General features: G+C 34.6%; 1 pseudogene; it reads left to right on the top strand.

Moving 5' to 3' along the window:
• Positions 1-24,873, top strand: part of LOC110197093 (RNA-binding protein Musashi homolog 2 pseudogene) — a 75,769-nt pseudogene extending 50,896 nt beyond the window's left edge.
• Positions 24,874-25,998: the final 1,125 nt, after the last annotated feature.

Genomic DNA, 25,998 nt, shown 5'->3' with positions numbered 1-25,998 from the left:
GTAGCAATCAAGAATGTACCAGGGACCTCCTCTCTGTAGTATTCACTCATTTGCTTGCCTGTAATCTCCCATTTCTCTAAATCAATTATTCTTTCTTGTGGAAATCATGTGCATTTTTCTACACATTCTAAAAATTCCTGTAGCTGACTGTTTAGAATAATTTTCTTTCACTATTTTGTTTAGTAATCTCAGGTAATAATCTTTATCTCTTTTCCAACTTTGTACTTGACCCATACTTTTCGATTCTAAGGGAGCATCTTAAGATGGAAAGTATGTATGTGGGCCATTCCAAAGCAACACTATTTCTTGTGCTTGATCTCCTTTTCCTTATTTTTCTTATGCTCTAATTAATGAGACTATTTCTAAACTTTTCTTCTAATCTTTTTCTTATTTTTTTCTAATCTCCCACTTAAGCCTGGTGGTTCACCCTTTTAGCCCTAAAACTGCTAAGGAATAATTTGTAATGACCATTGCTGCCTTTACCTTGAATCCACAGCGTCCAGCTGCCAAGGACCTTGTTCCACAACATAACAGCCGCCAAGGGTTTTCTTTTCTCTGGAACATAAGGGAGCCACCTTTCTCAGACTTCCAATGCTGTCACTGTTCGAGGTGCCAATGTTGCTAGCAATAAGATAATACCCAGAACAGGAAGGCGCGAAATAAATGTGAGACATGGGCCAGGCGCATCAGTAAGGACTGACTCAGTTTATTCATCTGATGGTACAGGTTATATAGATAAAATCTTAGCCTAGCTACAGAAAAGTCCTCCCCTTGAGACACTCCCTGAACATCTGCTGATAACTGACAATACGTGTTTTCTCGTAATCACAGTTCCTAGATTGGGATGTAAAACTCCAAGACTTTTCCCTGGCACCTAGGTGTCACTTGCATAGAGGGGTGATATGCAAATCTAAGGTTCAGAGAATGAGACAGAATGTCTCTTGAATCTCCCTTGCAAAGGGAGATTTGGAGAACCTTGCCTTGAGCCTGGGAACAGGTCAAACTTTGTCCTGAATCTAAAACCAGCATAGGGCCAATGCAGCTGGCCCTCTACACTCTAGTACATGATCAATTTTTGTGTATGTGCCATGTACCTCCGAGAACAAAGTACATTCTTTTCTATATTCATTCATTTATCTCCATAGATCTATCATACCAACTTTTCTAATATTTTATTCACCTCCTTAACTTCTTTCTTGTTTATTTTGTGGTTAGATTTATCTAGTTCAAAAAGGGAAAGTATAGCTTTGCTGTCTATTTCTTCCTTTAACTCCCTGAACTTCTCCTCTAAGAATTTTGTTGCTATATCATTTGGTGCATATGTGTTAAGTAATGATATTACTTCATTGTCTATGGTGCCTTTTAGCAGGATGTATTTTCCTTCATTATCTCTTTTGATAAGATCTATTTTTGCTTTTGCTTTTTCTGAGATCAGAATTAGTACCACTGCTTTTTTTTTTTTTTTTTTTTACTTCAGCTGAAACATAATTTATCCTGCTCCAGCCTTTTACCTTTACCCAATGTGTATTGCTTTTTTTCAAATGTGTTTCATGTAAACAACATATAGTATGATTATGGTTTTAATCTGCTTCCATTTTATGGGAGAGTTCATTCCATTCACATTCATAGATATGATTACTGTCTTTGTCTTTCTCACAATCCTTTTTTCACCCCTGTTTATGCTTTTCTTTCTCCTTTCTCCTTTTCCCTCCTCACTAGTGTTTTGTTTTTACACTGCCTCCCTCAGTCCCTCCTCTCTTCTAATTAGCCCCTTCCCATTTTTTCTCATTTACCTTTACTACTTTCTCCCTCCCTTTTATCCCCTCCATTTTCTTTTCCCTTTTTTGTCCTACTTCCTGTAGGGCAAATTAGATTTCTATACTTAACTAATTATGTTATTCCCTTCTTGAGCCAAATCTGATGAGAGTAAAGTTCAAATAATGCTCATCTCCCTTCTTTCTTTCCCTCTGCTGTAACTAGATTCTGTGTCTTTTCTTGTAATGTAATTCGCCCTTGTCTGCCTCCTTCTTTCCTTTTCTCTCAATAGATTTTATTAGATCAGATTAAACCACTCATTTGCATCCATTTAACCCACTTGACTAGACTTTTTTATCATTACATCGAAGTCAACTTATATCCATCCCCTTTATGTGTATCCCTTTAGTCTGCTGTAATAAAAATAGAGTCCTCAAGAGTTACAAGTGTTATCTTCCCTTGTAGTGACATAAAAAAATTTGCTCTTATTAACAACATATTGTATCTTTCTGTCCCATTATATTTTATGTCTCTCTTGAGTCTTGTATTTGAAGATTAAATTTTCTGTTGAGCTCTGGTCTTTTTGTCAGGAAGGTTTGGAAATACCTATTTTGTTGAATATTCATTTCTTCCCCGAAAGATCATGCTCACTTTTGCTGGGTAGTGTATCCTTGGTTGCAATCCAAGCTCTTTTGCCTTAAGGAATATCATGTTCCAAGCCCAATGGTCTTTTAATGTAGAAGCTGCGAGGTTCAGTGTATTCTTGGCTGTGGTTTCATGATATTTAAATTGTTTCTTTCTGGCTCCTTGCAGTATATTCTCTTTGATCTGGTAGTTTTGGAATGTGGATACTATATTCTCTGGCATTTTCTATTTGGATATCTTTCAAGAAGTGACTGGTGGATTCTTTCTATGGCTATTTTACCCTCTGGTTCTAGAACCTAAGGGCAGTTTTCCTTTATAATTTCCTGAAGGTTCAGAGAATGACACAGAATGTGTCTGGAACCTCCCTTGTAAGGAGATTTGGAGAACCATGCCTTGAGCCCTGTGGGTTAAGCCTGGGCACAGGTCAAAGAGCCTACTGTGAAGGCTCTTTTTTTCATTTTGATTTTCAGGTAGACCAGTAATTTTTAAATTGTTTCTCCTGGATTGTTTTCTCCAGGTCAGTTGTTACATGAATGAGGTATTTTACGGTTTCATCTGTGTTTTTCTTTTTTTTTGTTGTTTGCTTCTGTTTGACTGATTCTTGTTCTCTCATAGAGTCATTAGCTTCCATTTGCCCAATTCTAATTTTTTTTTTAAAAATGTTTTCTTCTTCCCCATTTGGCCAATTTTATTTTTTAGGGATTTGGTTTTTTCAGTGTACTTTTCTCCAGTTAGGCAATTGTATGTTTTAGGGACTTGTTTTCTTCAGTGCACTTTCTTTTTTTTTTTTTTTGCAGTTGGCCAATTGTATTTTTTAAGGACACTTCTACCTCTCTCATTTGACTTTTAAAATTCTTATTGAGATCTTCTAAGAAGGCCTTTTGTGCTTCAGACCACTTCATATTCCCCTCTGAGGTTCCAGATGTATTTGTTGAAAATATTGTCCTCTTCAGAATTTCTGCCTTGATCTTCACTGTTCTTATAACTGAATCTGTGGTACACTTCTTTTTACTCATGGTGTTTCTTTCTTCCTTGGCCTTTAAAGAGATTGAGCTCTCCTGTTGGGGAGAAGAGGAGACTGATCCAAGCTTCTTGTGTTGGGAACTCTGGGCCTAGTCACTGGCTTTGTGTGCTCAGGACTCTGATGTTGGCAATTGGAGGCTGTAGGGTTCTGGTAGCTTACCTGGTGTTGGGCTAGAATCAGCAACACTGGCACTCTAGTGGTAGCATTGGGCAGTCTGGCCCCTGGGTGTTGCCTGGTTTTCCTTTCCTTTTGCTTTCTTCAGCTGCTTTCAGATGGATGTTGCAGGATGTTTATCTTCCTGGGGCCCCTTGGAGAACTTCACAGATTTTTTGCTGAGGCACTGGAAGACTGTGGTAGAATGCTGAGGCACCTGGTGATTTCCTCAGCTGGTTTCCACTGGTTCTTCCACCCTCTTGAGGCATTCTGGGGTCCAGGTGTTGGTGTTTGCCTGCTCCACCACCTGGGTTTCAGGATCTCCTCCTGATATGCTGAGGAGGGGCTTTCCACTAGCTTGCTGGGATGCCTTTCATTCTGTATTGCTCCCCTTCCCCCAGGGCAAGAGAGTCCTTTCGTATTAATCCATTAAGGTACCTTGGCTACTGGACTGCTGCACCCCTTCTTTCTTCTGGTTCAGCTCTTCCAGAGTATTTCCTGGGCAATATTTTCTGGGCTTTCAGAGGTTGAAATGGGAGGGTGAGAAGGACTTATTTTTACTCCACCATCTTGGCTCCTAGAAGTGAAAGTCAGAAGTGTAGTTTTTCTCCTTGATGATTTTTTGAAAGATGCTGTCCAGGCTCTTTTTTCAATCACAGACTGCAGGAAGACCTATAATTCTTAAATAATTTCTCCTGGGTGTGTTTCCCAGGTCAGTCATTTTTCCAAAGAGGTATTTTTTATTGTTTTCTATTTTTTTATACTTTTGAAAGTACCCTCCTTGAGCCCTTCCAAGAAGGCTTTTTGTGCTTGAGATGAGTTCATATTCCCTTTTGTTATTTTTGTATGTGAGTATACTGACAATGTTGTCCATTTTTGATTTTGTGTTTTGATCTTACCTGTTGCCTTAAGAAGAATCTATGGTCAGCATTTTGTTTTGTTTTGTTTTCCTTTTTCCTCACTATGTTTACCTTTTTTTCCTGGTTTTAAATGTGATCTTTTCTTCAGGGGCATAAGGAGCACTGTCCTTAGCTACTTGTGCTGTAGGACAGGGGCCTAGTCACTGGACTTGTGGGCCTCAGGTGCTGGCAGCTGGAGCATGTAGGTGCCAAGTAGCTTACCTGGTGCTGAGCTGGAACTGGCTGTGGTGGCTGATGTGTGCTGTGGTCAGGTGGGCTTTTTTTGTTTCCTTACTGCTACATTGAAGGTCAGTGAGTGGGAGTGTGGTCTGGCCAGTGGAGGATGTCTATCCACCAGGAAGTGCATTGAATCACAGGGAGGTTCACCCACTGGAGGACACTTTCCTGCTGGTGCACACGGTCCCTCTCCAAGCTGGACTTTCCTGCTTACTCTGCCTATGCCAAGGCACGTGGTGGTCCCTGTATTGGTGCTTGCTTGTTCCATCATCCTAAGGCTCAGGGTCTCCCATTGGGTTGCTGAGGTGGGGCTTGCCTTGGCTTGTCAAGAGACCTTCCATCCTGTTCTGCTCCCCTTCCACCAGAGACAGGGAGATTTTCCCATTAATTCCCCAAGCTTACTGGGCTAAAAGATGGCTGCACATGATCTTTCCACTGGCTGCATTGTTTCGGGATTTTTCCTGTGGTGATATTTTCTGGGTTCTTTGCTGTGTATAAGGGACAATGAGAGTGAGTTCTTGCTTACTCCACCATCTTGACTCCTAGAAGTTCACTCTCTAAGAAAATGTTTTGCAGAATACAACACATATAACCTATACCAAATTATTCTTTTGAGGAATGGGAAAAGGAAGAAATGGAGGAAACTTAATCTGAAACACAATTTCTTTTGAAATGAATGTAAAAAATTGTTTTACATGTAATTTGAAAAAAATAAAATATTTAAAATTTCAAAATTTTAAAAATCATTGGATTGTTATATTATGTCACCAGTTCTGTAGATTCTGAAATGCCTCTAGTATTTCTATCCTTTCTGCTAATGAGTTTAAGTTTATATAGTTTGTTGGGGTTGGGGAGAGATTACACTACAACATGTAAGGAGAAAGTTAAAGTAACCTAAATCAGTGCCCAAATATGCATCCGTATTATCTAAATTTGTTTAAGGAAAACTAGTTTCTTGGCTTAGAAAACCAGTCTCTGTATTCATTAACATTTTGTGCACCATGTGGCTCATAGTACATGTGCCATCTGTGCCTTCTCACCAGTCAATATTTTGATTTGAAGAATATCTGGTTTTTGTTTTTTCTTCCTCCTCTTTTTTTTTTTTTTAGTAAGAGTGCATGTTGTAAGACATCCCTAACTGCTTAAGATACGATGATTTAAAGGAATGTCATTCTTATAAATTATTTTTGGGGGCAATTTACATCCTTTTGTTGAAATTCTAAAAAATGTTCAGTTAAGCAGAAAATTTATCAATAGGCAACTGATTACTGGGATAGCTATTTTAGATTAGATGCTTAATTCTGTAACCATTTAGGTTGATGAAGAGGATGAGCAGCTGCTCTGCCCACCTTTCCTGCTGTAGTTGTTTTTCTTTTTCCTCATTTTCATTGCAGAGTTCATTGGTCCATTACTTTTTAATATTAAGAATTAGAAGAGTTCTTAGAAATCAATTAATTCAATTTGGTCACTTTCCACAAGAGGAAACTGAGGCTCATTGACATTGAATGCCTTGTATAAGTTCATTCAGGTATATAAATGTTTTGTTTTCAATCCAGGTTTTCTGACTCTTAATACTATTATTCTCTCTTAAACATTGACATGAAGCCAGAAAAAAAAACAACAACTGTATTTTCCCATTTCTCATGCCTTAGTCTTTGCATGCCCATCCCTCATTTATTTGTTTTACACACACACACACACACACACACACACACACACACACCGCATTTCTTAACAAGGTGGTCTTGAAAAGCAAAAAAAAACACATGACCTTCCCAAATCACATTCACCTGGGTATGTTTAGGAGCTTTTCCCATTTTGAAAACATTTCATTGTGTAAATAACAGTGGAGTGACCAATAATGAAAGATAAATCTGGGTTAGTTGAGACAAGGTTCAATATCATTGAACGTTATTCTTGGCACTGAGGAATTAAAAAAAATGCTGTGAGTCACTCCTGGGAATGGAGCCATGACGGTGGAGTAGAAAAAGGACTAAGGTGAGCCCTCCTGACTTTTCTCTCCTATTTTAAAATAATGCCTCAAATTGAATTCTGGAGTGGCAGAGGCAATAAAATTTCACAGTGAGATAATCTTACAGCCTAACCACCTAGGAGGTCAGAAAGAGAGATCTCTGACATGAGGGCAAAGTTTGGCCCAAAATGTCTTTGAAACACCAGTGGTAAAGCTAGGTGGTGGTTAGAGAAACAGCAGCAACTTTGCATCCTCCTAAACCAGAGGTAATAAGAATGCCTGGCGATAGGTCAAAAAAGAGAATAAAGAGGACCCTTGTGTCAGCAATGATTATAGGAGCATATACTGTTTGGCAACTCCATGGACTATGCTCACTGCTGGGTCATAGTTCAAGGACAGAGAGAAGTTTTAGTCAAGATGAAGTGAAGTTCCAAGTCCAGTATCATATCTGCTCCAAGAAATCAGAGAGTCTGAGAAGCAGTATGGATTACTATCCCAAAGCATGAGATGCCCTTCCTGGATAAGGATCATAGTGCAGACAAGCAAAGCAGACAAAGACACCTCTGCCCAGTTCACACCAGTTGTGAAGCACCAGAATTTTCAAACTGCAGAAATATCTCCAAAAATAGCATTACAAAAAAGCCTAAAACTTAAGAAAGTGCCCCTGGTTGCTGGGAATAGAACCCAATATTAAGAGAAATGTTTCAAACCAAGAAAAAGGGTGGGAAAATTAGCAAATTAAAAAATAAAAGAGTGCAAGTATTGCAAGTTAATATGGTGACAGGGAAGATTAAAACACAATTCAGAATACAATGAAGTGAAAACAGTTACAAAGTACAAAAGAAAAGACATAAATAGGACACAAGCCCAACAAGAATTCCTGGAAGGGATAAAAAAGAATTTTTTAAATCAAATAAAAGTGGTAAAGGAAAAATAGAAAAATAAATTAAGCAAATAAAGGAAATTATTAAAAGACAATTATCAGCATGGCAAAAGAGGCAAAGAAAATGCTAACAACAGTAAAATCTTAAAAACAGCATTGGCCAAATGGGAAAAAGGGTCTAAAAGCTCAGAAAAGAAAATGATTTCATGAAAACTAGAATTGGAGTAGTGGAAGCTAATGACTCCAGGAGACTGGAAATAAAGCAACTTAAAAATAATTTTAAAAAATAGAAGAAAATCTAAAATATTTCATCAGAAAAAATGATTGACCAGGAAAATAGTTTTAGGAGAAATAATTTAAGAATTAGTTAATTGCCTGAAAGTCATCATTAAAGAAAAAGTCTATATATCATATTTAAACAAATTGTTAAGAAAAACTGCCCACAAAGTCTTGAACCAGAAGGTAAAATAGAAATCAAAGGGTCTACTAATCATCACCGGAAAAAAGAGTCTAAAATGAAAACTCCCAAGAATATCATAGCCTAATTTCAAACCTCCCACATCAAGGAGAAAATACTTCAAATAATGAGAAATAAATAATTTAAATAGCCTGGAGTCAAGGTCAGGATCACACAAGAATTAGCAGCTTCTATATTAAAGGATTGCAGGGCTTGAAGTCAAAACACCTGAGATTACAACCAAGAATTACTTGCCAAGAAAATTTGAATTTAAAATATGAGACTCAAGAAAAGCATCAAAAGGTAAGCATGGGAGAAAAATCATAAAAGACTCAATAGAGTTAAATTGTTTACATTTCTACATGGGAAGATTGTGTGTATCTCATAAGAACTTTATTATTATTAAAGCAGTTAGAAAGACCCTACATAAAAAGAGGGTGCAGGAGTGAGTCGATTATGTTCGTATGATATAAAAAACAAAATAGATGGACAACAAAGAGGAAACCCCCAGGAAAGGGGAGAAGGGATAGAAAACATAAGGAAAATCATCCCACTTAAAAGAGGCTCACAAGAAAGAGATTTTAGAATGGAAGAGAAAATGTTGGTGGGGACAGTAAATGCTAATGTGTGGATGTATGTGTGTGCACACATACATCCACACACATATATATGTATACACACAATTAGTAAGAAGAATCTATCTTATGTAACATAAAAGAAGAAAGAAAAAGATAAGAAAAATAGTGAGGTAAAAAGGAGGGCAGACAAAAGAAGTCCATGGTCAAAAGCAAAACAGTCATAGGAGGGACTGGATAGAAAGAAAGGATGATAAGAAGAAGAAAATAGGCTGTATGGAAATGTAATTAGTAATCATAACTGTGAATGTAAATGGGAGGACCTCACCCATAAAGTGGAAGTAGATAGCAGAATGGATTTGAAACCAGAAAGTAACAATCTGTTATTTACAAGAAAGAAACTTGAAATAGAGACACAGAGAGTTAAAATAAGGGTATGGAGCAAAATCCATTCTATGTCAGCTGAAGTTATAAAAACAGGGGCAGCAATCATGATCTCAGAAAAAAAACAAACACAAAAATAGACGTAATTAGGCAGGATAAGCAGAGAAATTTCAGCTTCCTAAAAGCAACCATACAAAATGAAGTAATATTAATACTAAAAAATACATCCATCAAATGGCATAGCATCCAAATTCTAAACAAAACAAAACAAAACAAAACAAAAAAAACCACACCACACAACTAAAAAACAAGTTAAACAAATTACAGGAGGAAATGGAGAGTGAAATTATGATAGTGTTAAAACTCAACCTTCCCTTCTGAGAGCTAGATAATTTTAACCACAAACTAAATGAGAAAAAAGTCAAGGAGAGGAATAAAATAGTAGAACAGTTAGATTTGACAGGCCTCTAGAGAAAACTGAATGGGGATAGAAAGGAGTATCCTTTTTTTTTAACTCAGCTTTATATTGCACCGATACAAAAATTGATTATTAGGGCATCAGAATTTTATAACAAAAAACAGAAAGATTAAATGCATCCTTTTCAGATCATAATGCAATAAAATTGTATCTAATAAAGGATTCTAGAAGCACAAATAAAGTGTAAATAAAAAGTTAATAGGAAATTAAATAATCTAATCCTTAAAAATGGATGGATAAAAGAACAAATCATAGAAAAAGTCAATTATTTGTTTAAAGAGAATTACAGCAATGAGACAAAATTCCAAAGTTTATGGGATACAGCTAAAGCAGTAATTAGGGAAAGTATTGTATCTGTAAATGTGTACATCAACACAAGAAAGAGCAGATCAATAAATTGGGAATGCAGTTAAAAAAATAAGAAAGTATCAATTAGAAATTCCAAGTAAAAATCAAAATAGAGTCCAGTTCTAAACTGCAGCTCCCATGTATGAATGCTTCTCACTTTAATAGAAATAAAACAATAGATGCAACCTAATTCCATTTGTCTTTCTTAGACCAAACTCTGTAAAATTGACATATGCAATCTATACCTTGTGCTAAACCCATAACCAATAGGTGTCTTACTTATGCCTTTTCCTTCGGCACGATTAACCAAAACACAAACTAACTACTCCCCATCCCCCAGAACAAGAAGGGACTTTCCTATTACTCCCCCAATCTTCCTGGGCTACAAGACTGGTGCACCTAATCTTTTTGCTGGCTCAGTTGTTCCAGCGTTTTTCCTGGGGTGATATTTTCTGGGCTTTCAGAGGTCAATAAGGGAGGGTGAAAGTGATTTACTTTTTCCTCCAACATCTTGGGTCCCAGAAGAAGACTAGAATCTCTTAGGGAAACTATATGTTTATATATGTATGTATTTAAGTATTCAAGTATGTATGCATATATGTTTATTTGTGTATATACATAATATATATATGTATATATATGTATGTGTATATATATATATATATATATATATATATATATATATATAGAGAGAGAGAGAGAGAGAGAGAGAGAGAGAGAGAGAGAGAGAGAGAGAGATCTCCATGCTTAATTTTGGCCTTGGGGTGGGGGAAAGAGAGGAGGAAGGGGGAAAAAAGAACAAAGTAAAAAAGGTATGGCAAAGAACAAACAGAAACCTACAAGGAAACAAAGAAAAGATGGACAGCTTTTAATATAACATGCAATATTTATTATATAGCCTTTCTTGAAATGGAAAGTTATTCCTATGTATTCTGAATCCTCTTCAATGTTCTTTTTTGCACATGGCATGTTCTTTTTGTTTTCTTATTTTTTATGTAAGTTTAATATTTAAGTTTCTATTTAATATTTAATGTTTTAGAATTTATCTAAAATAAAAGAAAAAAGAAGAAAGAATATGTAGAAACTATCATAAAGAAAAATCAACTGTGAACATTTTTGGAATTATTTTGATAAATGAGACCTGAAAAGCATTTGAAGTATAAATTCTGAAGTTGCCCTCTGTTATTATGAGGAATATATTATTACTTTTCACCTCAAACGAATTGGAATCCCAAAGTTATAGCATGTATTAGAAGACCCCATGTATAAAAATCTTTTCTATGCTTAGATTTGATTTCTATGAAGAGTTTATTAATTATCACCTCAAAAGCACAGTGAATGTCTAGTTGGGGGAGTGGTTCAGTGGCTGAGGAGAGTGTGAGGCAGCAGCAAATGTTGAATAAATAGATCAGAGAGACTTTTTAACAACTGGACAAATTGACTCTTATCAAATAATATTCTTACTTTCCCTCTGTTGTTTTAAAAGTTTGTAGTGTAAGTAAAATTGAATAATGTTGTTAAACAGCTTACCTCATCTAGACACAACTTAAATGCTTGTATTATTGTGTGGATGGAATTCTAGCCCCAAGACTAGAAGTTATACAATTGAAGCAAGATTTTTTAATTTTTTTCTCTTGCTTCACCTTATGGTTTTTAAAGAAAAGTATCACCTATGGAATATATCTTGGAATACCTGGTTTCCACTTATAGCTGAGTCAATATTCAACATTAGCCAGCAGCAAATTGTATTAGCAAAGATGTTGTACTTTTTTTTGCTCAACTCAAATACAAACATAATTTATTTCCAAAAATCACTTTGTGTGTTTTTTTTATTTTTTAAATTATTCCATAAAGAGGTAACTGATTCATTGAGATGGACCCAGGCTAACCTGATGTTTGATATGCATCTCAGCTGAATTTGGGGCCAACTCAAATTTTTTTAGATTTTTTGGGGGGATTTGGGGGCCAGGCAAAGGATAGGTATGGGGGTAAGATGAGAGATATCCCTGCATTCAGAGTAGTTCTTGAAATATTTCTTGTGATGGAACTGAATTTTTCTCTGGAGTTTGCCTTCTTAATTTTTTTTCACTTCAAGGCTGAGGTGTTTCCAGAGAAAAATGACTGACTAATTGTGTAACTTTTGGCAAATCTTTTAATCTCTGCATGCCTTAATTCCTTGAACTACATAATGAGGATAATTTGAGGATAAAATGGAGATAAAGAGCCCATACAGTATTTTTAATAATAATAACCTCAGGATTTTTTGTGAATAACATATAAAATAATATTTGTAAAGTGCTTAGCAATTGCCTGACATATAGTTATGTACCAAATGTTTCTTCCTTTACCACCCACTCCCCTTCTAGTAGGACATCCTAGCTAAGGTTATAAGATTTACTGATGAGTTAATGCATGAGAAAAGGAAGATGCCTCTAATGGATAAACTTGCCAGCAAAAGAGCTACTAAGTGTTTATGGTAGGTGACTTAGCCATCAGTACTAAGTATGAAATAGACTTACAAACAGTCTTTGCTGGAGACAGCCTATACTGTGTACCAACCACATGTGTGTTCCTTTGATATCATCAAAGTCAGATCCAAAGTCAAAATTTGCTCAGTGAAAAAGTTTCCATCAATTGATCTTTGAATGTCTTATTTCATGTTTCCCAGTTGTTTTATACACTAACTGTCTCCACCTACCACGGTGTCCTTGATTTTAAAAACATAGTAGCAAAATTATATTTGTAAAATGCTATATGATTTAATATTAATTTCTCTAAAATATCTTTTTATTACAACCACAAAAACAAGTATATGAGCTACTTTTTGGAATTATGGGAATAATCTGTGAAAGCCCTGATTATATAGCAAAATAAACAATCCTGTGCTAGATATGGTAACACTAGCCTGTAATCCCTGCTACTTGGCAGGTTAAAGCTGATGGATCACTTAAGTTCAAGGAATTCTGGGATATAGCAGGAATGAAGCCTATGTATTCTCACTTAGACCAGCATGAAAATGGTGAACCCCAGTGGTGGTTGGGTCATCAGAGTACCTAAGGAAAGAAGGGTGAATCAGTCCAAATCAAAAAAAAAAAAAGAGGAGATTAAACCTTCTGGAATGATCAGCACTGAGACTGAACTAATAAATGACACCAGTTCTTCCAGGTTCAGTGTTGTGTGGAAACCCAATCTCAAAAAATAAATAAATAATTCTTAGCTTTTTAATCCATCGTTTAATTTTAAATGATAATAACCCTTTATTCTTCTCAAGTTGTGTGATGTACAGTGAACATTTTTCTCAGTACAAATTTATTATTCAGAGAGGGCATCCTAGATAACTTCTCAAAGGCCTTATCTTTTGATACCAGGTAATGAAAATTTTAGGTACAGTTATGCCTTACAATATTATTCTGGAACGACCTGATTTCTATCAATGAAGGGAGAACCTACACTGACAGACTTTGCAGAATTATGGAGTTCACTAGAGTAAGACAACAATAATTTTTACAGTAATATCTTCTTATTTTTGTGTAAGGGTATAAGAGGTCTGTCAAAGTAGATGGCCATCTTACTGCAAATTTTAGTTTTAGTGAGTTCTCTTGAGCTCAGAGAGGTGAAATGACTTGCCTGTGATAACACAACTACATACTGTCAGAGGTGACGTTTGCATCTATATCATAAACTGACTCCAGCATTTCAACCGCTTTGCCATGTTAATAAATAAGTAAAATATGTATTTAAATGTGAAATCAGCTTCAGTAGCTTCTCTTACAATAATACTGTTTACTGTATCGTTAAAAGGCAATGAAATTCTGGTCAATGTTGATTCAGGTAGACAATTTATGAAGAGCATGTTAGAAGATCGAGTAAATATTGTTCCATAGAGGCTGTTCACTGTGATTTTTGAAAGAACAGAAGAAAAAGGACTAATAAAATTAATTTCCTGAGAGAATTTTGTTTAACACATATCTTGTTAAAATCAGAAACTAAAAGAAAAGACGACTCTACAATTAGAAACACTGAGATAAATAAATGGTGGGACTATGTTTTCGGAATTGTGAAGCCTGCAGTTGCAGTAATTATTAAAGTTGACTTTCACTAAAGTGATATTTCTCACCAATGATACCCTGTAAATAATTGTACATTTCTTGTGTAGTTTGTTGTGTTGTTAATAAATAAAATTAATATTTAACCCTAGAAGATTACAGGGATACACACACACGCACACACACACAACACACTCATCACAGGGGTGTGTTTGTTTGTGTGTATATGTGTATGTGTGTAGTGTTACTCTCCTATGATATTCCATTTCCCAACTCTATGACTTTTCATCAGTGGTACCTCATGCTTGGAATCTTTTCTCTTCTCACCTCTGCCTTTTGACTTCCCTATCTTCCTGTAAGACTAAGCTTGATTCCCACCTTCATGGTTATGCAACAGTCCTCCACCCAAATTGCTATGGTCTTCCCTTTCAGATTACTTCCCATATATGTTGTACATAACTTGTATGTACATAGATGTACTCATTTTTTATTTCTCCATGTCTTGTAAGCTCTGCAAGAGAAGGGATAATTCTTTTTCTTTGTATCCCCATTGCCTAGCATAGTGATTGGCACATAGTAAGTCCTTAATAAATTTTTTGATTAACTATATCTATATCTATCTATCGAAATATAGATACATTGCTAGTCATCTAATACACATACACATACGCATATAAGTACATATATGAATGTATACACTATCTTTCATTAATTTATACTCTGATGCCTTCTCAAGGTATATAGTTGAACTGAAAATGTTGAAAGATAGACCAGTGAAATATAATATGAGGTTGTTTTTAATATGTTGGAAAAGATTTTGGTAGGATCCTATCAATAGATTGAGTCCATTTTTTTTTTCTTTTTGAGGACCAATAGAGTGAAGGGTATGAGACACATCTCCATTTGGCAGACTATTTGGTAATCACTTTTTTGTGATTTTTACAAATGAAACAAAATATAAAAATAAAAAATGGGCCACCATCTTGGGATCCTTCCTTTTCCTCTATATTGATGTTGGCAGAATGTTAGGAAAGAAAACAACTTGGTGGTAATAGTCAAATAGCAGTTAAATGAAATATTTGATTTAACTGTTGTTACTATAAAAATGAGATGCTTGCCCAATGAACAGAAATGTCAATATTGCTGAAAAATTTATTGTTATAAATGAAATAAGAAGACAAAAGGAAGTTTCAGTTAAGTGGAAGTATAAATCAAAGCTCTTTCTAGGAGAAGTAAAAAGTTAGTTGAGCAAGTTTTTATAAACTATTCCAAGGCAATAAGAAATATTCCATGTGATATTCAGTCACCATGTATTATGGTGTGAATTGTAAGTATTTGTGAAAAAAAATACCACAATAAAAATAATTTCAGCTAATACAACAATATTGTTTTCTGAGGGTGATGAAATAGACATTTTATAATGAACTTGATAAAGTCTTCTAACTTATATCAACATATACACTTGTGGTTGATAACTTCAGGGTAAAGATTGGAAATGTAATGGGGAGAAATACATGATAAATAATAGCTCAGAAAGAAAGAATAATGGAATCCAGAGACTGAAGGATTGCAAAGAAGCCTCCCATCTGTAGAATTAATAATTTCTTTGAGAAAATAATAGTATGTGCTAGATGTGGCGAGCATCAAATGACATAAAATGAAATTTATTTTATTTTAACTTTATGAACTTTTTTAAACATGAGAGTTCATTGTGAATGATATTTTTGTGTACAGTCATACCATTGACTCTACCTGATTAAGACAATTAGTAAAAAGCAAGAGAAAAATATAATAATGATAAAGATACAAGCTACAATTGAAACAACTAAATTCTAAGCTCTTTAAGGGACTAATTAGTCATCAAAATTGGGAAATGGTAAAGAGAAAGGATATAGCCATTGATTATAATTTTAAATAAAGAGACCAGAAGATCCTACAATATAAATACCAGGGTTAGAAGAAAACAAAATAAAAAAAAGCAAAACTGTTTTACTTGCCAAATGGAGAGAGATAACTGCCAAAGGCCACTTTAGATTATAATAGACACTCATTTAAAAAATCTTATGAAGAAGGATGAGGGATGATTCTGAATATTGTTATCTCATAATTAAAAAAAAAGATAAAATCAATTTAAAGAGAGTATATCAAGATATCCAATTAAATAAAGTCATCCCAAGGGCATTAAAGAAGAAAGCAATGAAAAGAAAAATGGAAAAGATTGGAAAAATATTTTAACACTTTATTTTCTTTATCTTAGAGAGTTGGAACCAACTCTCTTGGACTCTCACATCACAGGCCCAGATATTGTTCTAGGGGAGATAGAAATGCTACTAGCGAGAACAGATTTTACCAAATATGTAAAATATATAAAAAATGCTAGTGTGATATAACATCTCACACTTTACAGCATATCCAGTGAGGGGAAAAATGACAAAGGCTTGCAAAAAATTCTTGTAGTTTATTAATATTGACAAAAGTGAGTTGAGCTACAATCAGTATTCTCAAACTATGTTCCTAATCCCCCACCAATCAACTGATTAACAAACATTCATTACATGCTTACTATGTGCCAAACTCCATGCTATATAAAAGCTTTATGGAAATCACCTAATCCATGAACATGAGATATGTTTAGTTAATTCTTATCAAGTAACATATAGACTTTCACAAGAAATATTCAACAACGAACCATATCTGTATCATTTCATAATTGATAGAATGACGTAGAGATAGGCTGCACTGTAATTTCTGTTGATTATGGAAACTCATTTGCTTTCGTAGAACAAATTGTTTCTTTGCAGAGTATTTTACATTAAGCTTTGGGCCATCTATACATCAAAATCACTCAAAATTATCTATAAAATATAACAACAGAAAAAATCCTATTCAATGACTCTCTGATCATAGACATCAGGTATGGCATAAAACAATGAAATACATACACATCAAAGGTGCCTAGTATCGTGATGCAGGAAAACTAATTCAGTTTTCAAATTGAAAATTTCTCTGTGAATGCTGAGACCTTATTTTCTGTTTGCATCAAGTCCAGTGCATTGCAGAGGTTACTGGAAAAGATTGATAATCACTCAAAGAGTTGATCTGTCCGTATACATGTGGATGAAGAATATCTATTTTTCATATTAGAATATATATTTGGACGTACAACCTATAGTCCTTTTTCATCACTATGTATATCTGGAAGAGATGCTACAAATAAATAATTTAGTCCTGAGTGGGACAAAAGGTGGGTTCTTGACCCCTAAGTCTCATAATCTATCACCTACAACACCTAACTTTTATAGCCTCACTTTGGGGCAGAGTGTATTACAAAAGAAAACAACCATGATTTCCAATCTCATCTATCCTCAGGGTTGCAGATTTCTGGTTCTGATGCTTTTGCATTGTTGCTGCCAAGAATTACTCTATATCTTTTGCTACATTATTATGTCTTAGCTCTCAAAATACCCACTTCAAGTTCACCACTAATTGTTTCTTTTGACTTTTTCAACTTTTGCATTTCAACATGTTTCATGAAACAAGATGTTTCAACACCTTTTTTTTTTCCTGAAAGATGTGGTGTGAGAGTTACCTCTCTGCCTCAAAGATAGTTTACTTATATGAATGCATATATGTGTATATAAACACATACATACATGTACATATCTATATACATGTATATGAATACAGACAATTATGTGTATAGGCATAAAACTGGCTTATCTTAGATATAGATACAAATATTTACATATAGAAAATTTTAGATAGACAGATAAACGTGCATATTTGTGTGTGTATGTATGTATATATATATATATATATACACATGCATATATAATACATAAATAATTGATTTACAGTTAAAGAAAGGATATCATAAAACATCTAGTCCTTTTTTCCCCTTTTAATAATGAGAACAATGAGATTCATAAAGGGGATGAATGGAGCTTATCCAAGTGAAACACAGGGAGGTGTCACAATTGGGATTCCATTCCAGTAATATTCCACTAAACCAGTAAATAAAAATTCTAATTTTCAACTCTCTTAGGTTAACATTCTAAAAACTAAAGTATAAAATATCTCCTCCTGATTTCAATCTCTAAGTATTGTACATATTCGTGTAAAACTATAAAACAATATTCTGCTGTATTATACATATACATACAACACTGAGGCCCTGAGGGTAAAACTTGGTATATTTTCATAAAAGAGTAACAATTATACCATTTCCTTTAACTGAACACGATGTATTCTAAAATATTATGGACTAAAATTTCTGGTTAGAAGCTGTTTTAAATGAATGTCCTGTATATTTCTTCTTTAAAAATATAGAAAGAATAATTTTCATTATTTGTTTTTCTACCCAAATTATAAAAAAAAGAGAAACACAAGTCTTCCTACCTGTCTTCTTTTTAAAAGGAAGAATAGTCCATCATAATTCAGTTCTTGCAGCATCTATATTAAGTACTTTGAAATATAAAGTCTTACCACAAAATTGATTCAATTAGACATTCTATGAGCATACCCACAGTACTTTTTAAAATGGTGATTAGGAAGATTATCAAAACATTTAAGGGATATTGACATAGAAGTATTCATATTACATATAGTCCATAAGCATTCTTTCTCACCATAAAGGATTATTTTTATACATTGTCTTACCTTTCTCATGGGATGTAAGATCAGTCAATCAATCAACATTTATCAAGAACCTACTACTATGTACCAGGCAGACAAAATAAAACATTTTTTTAAAGATGGAAAAACAGTATATTAGTAAGTACATGTATGGATTTTTCATTGGTTTCTCTTTCCCTTTAATTTTTCTTTCCAACTAAGGTCCCAAACTCTTTCCCTAGGCCTAGGATTACTGAGTGAATGGAGTTCAAGTATGCATTACTCGTCAACTTTGTGGCCTTCATTTTTACTGCATTCACATAACTATTATTGATAGCTACCATCATTTTCTAATTGAACTTCCTAATGAATCATAGTTAAATGCTCTTCTGTAATATTCTTCACCCATATAAATGGGCACTTTGGCAACAATTTGGATTCTAAGGATTGGCCCATTAAGATTCCACTAATTTCTCTCATCATCTATTTACCCTTTTTTGCCAATTATTCCTTCACTGTATCTCTCACATGTGTCCCATGTATCCATTCACAGATCACCGCCCAAGTCTTGGAAAATAAAATATTTTTTAAAGTATTACCAAGAATACTTATTTACTTCTTTATCTGTCTATGAATGAAAAGCTATCAAGAATGCTCAATAAAGTCAGACTTAACTTTACTAATATGTAAATGCCTGATCTTTGACCTTGTTTTAGAGTTGGCTTCTTTGTATAAGTCAAAACAAAACTTAATAATTACTAGCCTCTAAAAGGCTGTTGTTTTTTTAATTTGATAGAATTTAACAAAATATGTTTTTACTTTGACAATTCTAGAACTATATTTATTAGGCTGGGAAAAAGAAATCACTGGAAACCTAATCTACCATGACTAAAAATAGTTATTTGATTCCATGGATTTTTTTTCTATTTTTTGACATACTTTGCAAAATTCAGAATAATTTGTCTTTGCCTCTTACCCTATCTCTCTGTTTCTTTCTCTTTCTATTTTTCTCTCACATACATTATGAGGAATTCAAATTAAGGTGAAAAACATTGGTTTAAGCATTTATCTAGGTTAATAACCTTTATATTTGCCTTATTGTTTTGTGTTTTCATAGTTCTTACCACTTCCTTCATCGCTGTTAACATATGAAATTTTTTTCAAAACTATTTATTCATCATTGCTCATGATGAGGTAATATACATTGAAATTATTTTAATCATTCTCAAACACTGTGCACCTACTTTGGTTTTGGTTAGTTTTTTGTTTTTGTTTTTGATGTTGTTTTTTGCTAACATTAGGTCTGTCATCAACATTTTAAATATATGGGACTTCTTTTTCCCTTGTCCCTCACCTCCTTCGGATATATGTCTGATAAAGATAATTTTTCATCATTGAGTATGGATACTTTAGTGACATGTTTAGCATAATTAAAAATGCATCTTGAAGTGTTCATAAAGATAATGGAAGCATAATATTTCATTGTATGTGGAAACAATCAGATCTGAGAGTTAAAGGATTTGCCTTCTCATTCAATCTTCTCATATGCAGTCTCTGTCAGAGTCATATGTAGTCTCATAGAGGGACTTGAGAAAATTAAATTGCATGAGTCTCAGTTTTTTCATTTGTCAAATAGGAATAAAATCATCTCACATTTATATAATATTTTATGGTTTTATCGAGGTTTTCAAATAGAGTATTTGAGCCTCACACGTGTCATGTAAAGTGGACATTGTAACAATATTCCTTCTCACATTACAGATAAGGAAACTGAGATTCCAAGAAATTAATTTACTTTCCCAAGATCACAGATTATCATTAGTGGTAGAATCCAGGTCCTCTGATTGTGAGTCTAGTGCTCCTTCTACAATATCATGCCTTGCCCATTTGCTTATCATGTAGGTTTTTGGGGAGAATTGCCCTAATAGGTTCATATACCCAAATGGATTTATGAGAATATGAATATGAATTTTTTATTGTTTAAAAAAAACTTTGGACATTTTATCCATTGTTTCTTTTATTTTCTTTTGCCATTTAAACTCTCATTTGTTATAGGTTTATTTTGCTTACTTCCTTCAGATGGTTTTTATTAACTAGTCTTATACTCCTCTGTACAGCTCTGATTTGCAAGATAATATTTCTCATAATTTATCATCATTCTTTTCCATAAGTTGTTTTAAATGAGTTTTTATGTGAAATGGGAAGTTCATTTGTCTGTTATCCTTCTGTTTGGCAAGTAGTGAAGATGGTTCATGATTCAGGTAATTTTAAAGCTCTTTTAAATAAATTAATCAATCAATTAAAGTCTTTTAAACCAATTAATTTGTAGAAGTTAAATTCCTTTATGAAATAATTGTTGTTGTTGCTGTTTAGTCTTTTTTTCAGTTATATCTGACTTTGATCTCATTTTTTATTTTGTTTTTTAGTTTTGTTTTCCTTCTTTTAACTTATTTTTATTTCTCAACAGTCACTTACATAAGCTTTTGAGTTTTAAATTTTTCTCATCCTCCTTACCCTCCTCCCTTCTGATATAGGCTCTACATATACATTCCTATTAAACATATTTTCACATTAGTCATGTTATAATGAAGAATCAGAACCAATAGGAGGAAAGAAAGAGGAAACAAAACAGAACAGAACAGAAAAAAAGAGCAAATAGTATGCTTTGATCTGCATTCTAACTCTTTCTTTGGATGTGGGTAGCATTTTCCATCATGAGAATTGGAGATGTCTTAAATCCTTACATTGCTGAGAAGGGTTAATTCTATGAAAGTTAGTCATCACCCAATGTGACTGTTATTGTGTACAATGTCTCTTGGACCTACTCACTTTACTCAGAAGCAGTCCATACAGGTCTTTTCAGGTCTTTCTGAAGTCCATCTGCTCATCATTTTTTCTTTCTTTTTCTTTTTGATTGTCAACTGGGGTTAAGTGACTTACCCAGGGTCACACAGTTAGTAAGTGTCAAGTGTTTGGTGTGAGACAAGATTTGAACATTTGAACTCAGGTTTTCCTGACTTCAAGGCCAGTGCTCTATCAACTGCACCATCTAGCTGCCCCTCATCATTTCTTACGGTAAAATAGTATTCCATTACATTCATAAACCACAACTTGTTCAGCCATTCCCTAATTAATGGGCATACCCTCAATTTCCAATCCTTTGCCACCACAGAAAGAGCTGCTATAAATATTTTTTGTACATATGGGTTCTCTTCCCACTTTTATGATCTCTTTGGGATACAGCCCTAGAAGTGCTATTGCTGGGTCAAAGGGTATGCACATTTTTACAGCCCTTTGGGCATAGTTCCAAATTGCTCTCCTAAATGGTTGGATCATTTCATAACTCGACCAACAATGCATTAGTGTTCCAATTTTTCCATTTCTTCTCAAACAGTTGTCATTTCCTGTTTTGTTGTTCTGTTTTGTTTTGGTTTTTGGCAATGATACTGCAATGGTTTGCCATTTCCTTCTTCAGATAATTTTACAGATGAGGAAACTGAGACAAACAGAAATAAATGATTGACCAGAGATATAGTTAGCATATGTCTGAGGCCAGATTTGAAGTCAAGAAGATGAATCTTTGTGACTCTAGGCTCAGTATTCTATCCAATGTGCCACCTAATAGCCTTATGAAATAATTGCATTAGATTTCTTTTCTTTCATCCATGTTCCACTTTTTCATCATGACTACTTTGCTTTAATAGTCACAATGTAGTCATTTCAGTTGCACAACACCATTCTCTGTTGTGGAAACTAACAACATTTCTATGCAAACAACGTCCTAAAGAAGAGAATCAAATTTTACTGTTCTTTAGCTATTGTTTAGTTTTTTACCCAAGTTAAATTTATATAGGAACATTTTTCAGGAAATCAAAGCTCTATGCAAAGTTATAATTTCATACTATGAGGCTAGTATAATTTAATACTAAACAAATATTTTGGCTAATCCTTTTTAGAGGAATTACTTGCAAACAAAGTTACAATTTTTAACTTATACAAAACAGATATTTCCTATAGTTTCCTTTCTGATTTTAGATCAAGAAAATATCATTTTAGTAGACATAATAATCACACAACAATATCACTTTTTCCTCTTAAAATTTCCTTAAAAGGAATTTAGAGGCAGAGCCAAGATGGTAGAGTACAAAATGTTCTCAATGTTCTAAAAAAAAAAAAGAAAGATAAGAAAAGAAAAAAGAGAAAAAAAATCTTTAAAAGAAGGCCTTAAATCAAATTCTGGAATTCAGAGTCAACAATAGTACAGAGTAAGATATTCTTTGAACCCAAGACAACTTAGGAGGTTGGAAAGTTTTGTGACACAGTGATGGAGGCTGGCCCCAAACTTTCATGGATGAAACAAAAATTCTGGAACCAGGTAGTGCCAACAGAGGCAACAGCAGTTTTGGGATCTTTCAATACAGAGACAGTCAGGGGACCTTGAAACTGCTTCAGAAAGAGTTTACAGGAGACCCCTGTGCTGGCTCTGGACACAGGACAAGACACTGAAAGCTTCATTGCAAAAACCCTTTTCTGGGTCGTAGTTCAAAGGCAGAGAGGAATAGGGAACAAGCGCCCTGAAATGCAACTCTTTGGTAACTCCATTGCCTATACTAACTTCTGGATCAGAGTTCAAGGGCAGAGAGGAGTTTGGCTGGTCAAGAGGGAGTGGAAGCCCTGAGAGGAGGTATCATTTTTTGTTCACAAGGAATCAGAGACCTTAAGGAAAAGTATCACTTGTAGTCCCAAGGAATCAGTGGCCCCAGTGGAGCAGTATCAATATAACCAAAAAAAAATGCAATTCTATGCAAGTTAATTTACTTATTCAGTGCCATATCAATCAAACTGCAAAAGAATTACTTTGTAAAAGCTAGAAAAAGTTGTAACAAAATGCAATCTGGCTAAGAAATAGAATGATCGATCAGTTGAATAGTTTGGGTACACAATACACAATAGTAAATGACCACAGTAATCTCATGTTTGATAAACATCTAACTTTTAGGGTATGAATTCAGCAATTGGAAAATAATTGCAAGGAAAATGGAAAGTAGTTATGCAGAAGTTAGAGCAACATCTCACATTGTATATAAAGATAAGGTTAAAATGGATAGATACTTTAAACATAAATAGTAATAATATAAATAAATAAGGAGAGAACTGAAAATGTATATGGTATTCAATGGATAAGGGAAGTGTTTATAAAAGATAGAGAGGATCAATGGAAGTAAAAGAGTTACTTTTTGATTACATAAAATTAAAAAGTTTGTTTTTCTGCACTAACAAAACTAATGGAGCCAAATTTAGAAGCAAAACAAGAAACTAAGGAGGGAGGATTACAGCAAATTTCTCTTATTAAGGCCTCATCTTTCAAATATACATGAAACTGAGCCACATTTATAAGAATAAGAACCATTTCCCAGTAATTAGTAGTAAAAGAATATGAACAGGCAGCTTTCAGAAAAAAAAACAAAACTCAATTTGTTGTCCAGTCATTTTTTAGTTGTGACCAACTCTGGGTTTTCTTGGTAAAGACCCTGTATTGGAAGATGGGGGTAGGTAAATGGAGGAGGAAAGGTGGGGATGGGGGGGCAGGCAGGGGAAGAGGGGGACTTGAGAAGGACCTCAGTTGAGTTAAGCTAATCCTACATGTGAAGGGATCTCCCTGCTTCCCAGGCTCCTTCTCTGTGTGAGATTCAGTGTAGCTCCGGAGTGGAGGAGGAGAATAAGGAAGAGGAGGAGGGAGCTCTTTGGGTTTGTAGCTGGCTGCTGCTCTGCTAAGATCACTGTGGGGCTTAATTTTGGGGGGTGGGGAGTGGAAAGCCCTGAGATATGGGGGCAGATGGGAGATAAGCCCTAATAACTCACAACACGACCTTGGCAAAATGTTCATCGGTGGCCTGAACTGGCAAACCTCACCAGATAGACTTAGAGACTATTTTTAGCAAATTTGGAGAAATTAGAGAATGTATGGTCACGATAGATCCCACCACCAAACGCTCGACAAGCTTCGGTTTCCTCACATTTGCCAAGCAATTAAGTGTAGATAAAGTATTAACTCAACCCCATCCTGAATTAAATTCAAAGATGATGGACACCAAAGTTTCATTTCTGAGTTGAGCACAGCCCAAGATGGTCACCAAAGACATAGAAAATCTTTGTAGTCAGATTGTCTGGGAATACAGTTGTAGAAGATATAAAACAATATTTTTAGCAGTTTGGCAAGGTGGAAAATACTACGCTGATATTTAATAAAGCCAGCAACAGGCACAAAGGGCTTGACTTCCTCACTTTTAAGAATGAAGACATTTTGAAGTAAGTCTGTGAAATATATCCCCATGAAATGGAACCGACATGCATAAAAATATTTATAGTAGCTCTTTTTGTGGTGTCAAAGAATTGGAAATAGAGGAGATACCCTTCAACTGAGGAATGGCTGAAAAAGTTGTGGTATATGGATGTAATGGAATACTACTGTCCTATAAGAAATCTGGCCTCAGACATATAATACACACTAGCTGTGTAACCCTGGGCAAGTCACTTATCCCATTCACTAGCCCCCCAAAATTAGAATTGGGCAAGTGGAAGCTAATAAATTTATGAAACCTCAAGAATCAAACAAACAAAATAATAGAAAAAAATAGAACATGTAAAATACATCATTGGAAAAACAAATGACCTGGAAAATAGATCCAGGAAAAATCACTCATGAATTATTGGTCTACCTTAAAGCCACGATGAAAAAAAGTGTCTGGAGAACGTCTTTCAGAAAAGATGGCTTGGAGATCCAGCACTAAGTGTCCTTACTAGTTGATCTGTGCTGCTGCTAAAACCCTTCCCACTGGCTTACCTGGACACCATGTGTTTGGGCATGCTCTCAACATTTACCCTTTTTTCTCAAATAATTACAAGTTATCTTAAGCTGGGAAAATTTTTCACTCCATATTTTTGAGTTTCTTCTTTCCCCAGAATCTGTTAAGAGGTTAAACTTAATTCCCTCTCCCCTCAGGTCCACTAGGGAGAGCTCAGGCAATGTCCTGGCTCTTCTTTCCCCCATCTTGATTCCACTGCCATCTTTCAAAGAATATTTTAAAAAATCCTGATATATTAGAACTAGAGGGTAAAATAGAAATTGAATAAATCCACTGCCTGAAAGATATGTCAAAATTAAAACTCCCAGGAACACCATAGCCAAATTCCAGAGCTCGCAGATCAAGAGACAGTATTACAAGCAATCAAAAAGAAAAAAAAATCAAATATCATCTACCTAAAATCAGCATTACACAGCATTAGACAGCTTCTATATTAAAGAACTGGAAGATATGTTATATGATATCCCAGAAAGCAGAAGAGTAAGGATTATAGCCAAGAATCACCTACTCAGTGAAATATAATGTAGTATTTCAGGGAAAAAATGTACATATAATGAAACAGAGGACTTTCAAGCATTTCAAATTAAAAGATCAGAACTGAATTTAAAAAAAATTGACCTCCAAACACAAGGCTCAAGGGAAACATAAAAAGGTAAAAAAAA

Source organism: Phascolarctos cinereus, unplaced genomic scaffold (genome assembly GCF_003287225.1).
Source record: "Phascolarctos cinereus isolate Bilbo 61053 unplaced genomic scaffold, phaCin_HiC Scaffold_7;HRSCAF=346, whole genome shotgun sequence".
Taxonomy (NCBI): Eukaryota; Metazoa; Chordata; class Mammalia; order Diprotodontia; family Phascolarctidae; genus Phascolarctos; species Phascolarctos cinereus.
The sequence above is the reverse complement of the archived record's forward strand: the minus strand, read 5'-3'. Positions and strand labels throughout refer to the sequence as shown.